The sequence below is a fragment of the Uloborus diversus genome, chromosome 8 (assembly GCF_026930045.1).
Source record: "Uloborus diversus isolate 005 chromosome 8, Udiv.v.3.1, whole genome shotgun sequence".
NCBI lineage: Eukaryota > Metazoa > Arthropoda > Arachnida > Araneae > Uloboridae > Uloborus > Uloborus diversus.
This window is the reverse complement of record NC_072738.1, coordinates 148,819,742-148,824,930: the sequence shown is the minus strand read 5'-3', so window position 1 is coordinate 148,824,930 and position 5,189 is coordinate 148,819,742.

The window sequence follows — 5,189 nt, the reverse complement described above, 5'->3', positions numbered from 1 at the left end:
CTATTTATATAAAGCCACATTATTATTAAAAGCAACTAAAACAAGCAATCATATAATAATTAATTTTTCATAAAATGTTTTAAAAATTGTTAAAATATTTTATATACATGGAAAAGTTGCAACAACAAAATTAAATTAACAAATACTAGGAAACTACTGCTTTCTAATGCTAAGGTACATACAGTGAAACTTGTCTATAACAAACTGTCAATAACAATAAACCTGTCTATAACAACATTTTCCTTGGTCCCAAGCAGTATGGCAGCAATAAATAATCAAACTGTCTATAACAATAACCTGTCTCTATAACAATATCATTTTTAGGTCCCAACAGTATCGTTGTAGACAGGTTTTACTGTACACCCTTTGTAGGGTAGCACCTTAGTACTAGTTAACCCAATATTATGAGCTACTCTCGTTCACCACAAACAACATCTTTATAGTCTAGTTGGCAAGGGAGCCCATATGCAAAATTTTAAGGGGCTCAGATATTTTCCCCATGGTTAGCAGGATATTTTCCCCATAGAAACTGATTTCAGTACAGATTAGAGTCATTAAAATTTGACAGTTTTAATAACTTATTCATTAATGGCTGGATAAGAAATGTTTTTACATTTTTGCGAAGAAAGGAGTACTAAAAGCAAGGAAGTTCTAACTTCAAAGGGGGGGGGGGGTTGAGCCCCCCTATATGGGCACCCTTGCTCAATGAAATTCTCAAAATTTGATTGTGCGATACTAGTAATGACAATGACAGTCCCCCCTCCCCTTCCAAACAAAAATCTAGACCCTTTCGCTTTCTTGTTTTACGTTTAAAAAAAATTGAATGACTTCAAGAATTTTGAAAACGTCCAGCAGAATTTTGAAAACGTCCGCTACGGTTGCACTTTTCGCAAAATGCAAAAATACTATCTCAATTAAGTAAATGCAAAGTATTTTTGCTTTTTAGCTAAAATAAAATATTTAATTCATTATAAAAAGAAACTGTGTGATCCTTGAGTGGCAGCAAACATGATGATAATCAATTAAATCTTTTTTAAAATCTTAGCTAAGATGTTTAAATTATTGTAGACTGGTTAGCTTTGTTTTTTTAATACTTAACCAGCTTTTTTAGATTTTTTACGAAAAAAAACCAATAAATACAATTCTGTTTCTTCACTGTACAGTGCACACTAACTCATGGTATGACGCCTAAGATTACTATGAAGCAGATGTCGTGGTATAGAAAGCGCACTTGAGATTGCTGAAATATAAATAAGAGGTGAGGGCAGTCAATAGGATTTTTTTTGGAACTGATGTGATATACCCCACCCTTGGCGACTTTTTCCTGTTGGCGCCAAGAAAGCGTCGCCAAGAAAACGATGTATGACGACATATGTCATACATCGTTCTTAGCGATACTTTTTTAGCGTCAACAGGAAAAAATCAGATAAGAAAACATGATCAAAGCACTTCAGAACACAATATATATAAAAACAACATAAAAGCACAACAAAAAGCATCACGAATATATGCTTCAAAAATGTACAGGGCCGGGGTTTTTTGTAAACATATTAAAATACAATGAAATAAATAATTGTATTAATTACAAGTCGAAATTAATGCATTAATTTTTTTTTCATCATTTCTCCGGGATACGAGCCCTCGGTCTCATAGTACTTTCGTAACGAGACCGAGGCAGGGCCGGCGAGCCGCGGTCTCATTACGAAAGTACTATGAGACCTCTGGCTCGCCAGTTGTCCCTCCGACTGTTAATATACATTACAGTCGGAGTATGATCACAGTTATGTATACTACAAGAACACCTCAAGGATTTGTAAAAACAAAGAATTTTGGAAGTGAGAGTTTTTTTTTTTGAATTCTAAAATAAAGAACTTATCTTTTTATATGGTATAAATATTCACACTCAGTCTAAAACAATACATCATATGACAATGGCACGTTACAGATACACACCACGTTGGAGTTAACTTTTAATTAACCTTCAAGTTTGAAGAAACTGGCATTTTCTAATGTTTTTACTTCAAAACACAACTACTGAATTTAAACTAACACAAAATAAGCATTCCTGTAAGGTATATTGCACGAAACAACACCACGTCGTAAAATCCCCCTAAGAGCGGAACATATGTGCACCTACCTCCACGGACACACGTGCGAAAAGAATTAGTTCACATCTGTACTTCCCAGGTATATTCTGCAGGGTTACTAGGGCTGCCGGAAAAAGTTTTATCGCCAACGTTAGCGATTTTCGAAATGAGCTAAAAATTCTATCCTCGCCAAGGGGGGGGGGGGGGGGTATATCACATCTGTACCTTTTTTTTTTAGTGGTTGGAGGGAGGCCCGCAAGCTAGTATTTTGCCCCAGGGCCCGATTGAGCCTCTCTGTGGTCCTGCACAATACCATGAAGTGTAGTGCTTTAAGATTGCCTTATTGTTTTTATTAAAAAAAACTGAATCCTGAATAGAGGGGCTATGACTAATAATAAAAAGGCAACATAAAAACAATTGAGTATTGGTTACTAAAAACTTGAAATTTCCAGTCTACCATTTTATAATCAAATCGTGGTGACTAATCCACTTAGCGCAAGCAGTTCTTGTCAGATTAGTGTTCTATCACACAGGCTCGATGAGAGGCCATGTCAGACTAATCAGAAACTAAGGGCCCGGGCCTTGAGGGGGTCTGTTGACACCGACGCAAAGAAAAAAAAGATATGAAGAGAGCGAGAAAAAGAAACAGGGGAAAAAACCCTCTGAACGTAAACAATAAATTTGCTTTTCACCTGAGTGTTTGCAAATAAACAAATGTTCTGTTCTCACTAATGATTGGGAGGGTGAAAATATGTAGTGAAATGTTTACACTGTTGGGGGTCCGTCTGAATGTATTTTTGCCCATCTCCCTGTCTATGACTCTAAAATAAACTGAAATACTTTTAAAAATGAACTTTTCATAACTTTGAACGTTAATAAAAGAAAGGAAGATTGATGATTCTTCAAAGGATTGTCTTCAGATGTTAGACATTGCATTGTAAAAAGAAATTTTATTTATAAAGCTTAGTTTTTCATCTTACATGACCATAAAGGCTTATAATTGATAAAATGCTACCTGTTCATTAAACACTCTTATTTTAAGATTGACTTTCAAATAGCGCTCCTAAAGTAAATTGCAACGGGCAATTAGTCTCAGAATTTCAGCACTAGAGAACAAGTTTCAAAAAACTTGAAGTTCGGTGAAGTTCTAAATCCTTTCGCAAAATCAAAAAACAAGGAAGGTTGCTTTGAAATAAGCTCAATATTATGCTTATGCATAGTTTGATTGCTTAAAAATTTGGTTTTGATGTATGAATTTCTGTGTCTTATTTTTTCTTTTTAAATTAATTAGCAAGCAGTATTCCTGAATTAAAATTATTATTGTTTGTAAAATTTACTCTTCTGGTATTTGCTGTTGTGGCACTTAAAATAGAGTTACCTAATTCTTATAATAAGCAGTTTTTTTTTCTTTTCTTTTTTCCTCTTCTTTTTTTCTGGTGGGGGAAGAAGGGGGCGGTAACGAAACTGACTAGGTGCCCACCTTGGCTCTCTGCGGCCCTGCTATCACCAGGGGTCTGGCCAGAGGATATTTGGGTCCGTTAACGGACCCTTCACAAAAATCCGATCAACCAAAACGGACCTTTCACAAAATCCCGATCAAACAAAACGGACCTTTCACAAAATCCCGATCAAACAAAACGGACCCTTCACAAAATTCTGATAAACAAGATCGGATCTGTCACAAATTGTTTATTGAAAGAGCAAATTTGAAAGCAAAATAATGCATATTTCTGTGTATAAACCGATCATTTTTGGAACCTTTTTTTAAGTCAAATTAGAGGGATCAGCTTATACAAAATCGGCCAATTTCGGAAAAAAAAAAGAAAGAAAAAATCGGCACTCTTGCGATGCTCCTGCAAGCGATAAATAATTGCTACTGCCAAATAAATATACTGGTTGTTTGTTTTATCACAGCTAATTAGCAGCGGTGTTGTTGTAAACTTTTCTGAAAAGGCATTGGTAAGCACTTTTCCCTGCTCATGATTTAATAAACAATAATAATATATATCTGCGAAATGAACTTAGAACTGCAAAGGGATAGTAAGGGTGAGGAAAAAATATGATCGCTTCAGATAGGGTTACCAACTACAAAACTATCACCACTTAGCGTCTGGCGTTGAACCTTTATAATGACTTGATTAGAAAATATTCTCATCATTTTGTCGGCTTGTCAATACTTGCGTTTTTACGGTGCGGTGCAATGTTTAATTGTTATTTTGGGAGAAAATTATATGGATTTTGATTTTTTGATGCTAACAAGGATGATTAACTTTAAATAAACTCTTTTAATTACCGTTTTTTTTCTTTAGATGTCTACATTTTGAAAAATGCAATCTTTTAACATCTGATATGAGAATCATATTTTGTCCTTTTTTCAAGCTAACTTCGCTTTATTAGGATTCAAATAAATGAAAAGTCTCTTTATTTCTGTTAGAACTCTCATTTCAAGTTTTTAAAGCAAAATTCCATTTTCTGTTATGAGTCAAAAATTAAAATGCTGAATAGATGGTTTATTTTATTTTATTATTTTTTTTTGGGGGGGGGGGGGTCAACTGTGTCCACAGATATTAATGATATGTTATCATAGGACTCTAAAATGCAATTTTAAACTAATTTTATCAAAAATATTTCTTTTACAAGCCGTTTTTATACTTTTGATGCCTTCACTTTGAGAATTGCGATCTCTTTGCATCCGCTATGGGAATCCGATTTTTCGAATTTTTGATGATTATTACGCTTTGTTAAGAGGTAAACAATTGAAATATCTTTTAATTTTTGTTAAAATCACGGAATTTATAAGTTTTAAACGAAATTCTGTGCTTCTTAAGAGTGTCTTGGGTCAAAAAGTTGAATGCTGAACCCTATTCTGAATTTTGTTTTATTTATTTATATTTTTGTTACAATTATTTTAAATATTGTACAGAAATATATCTAGTATATTTTAACATAATGCGGAATGGTAGATAAATATTGATACTTGAAAGTGCGATGCCCCCCCCCCCCCCCCGCTAAATATCAGAAAAAAAATCCAGAATGATTTTCTCGCCGTAGAAGAGGAAAACACTCAACTTTAAGTTTAATTGATGCAGTTTGTGTCATCTC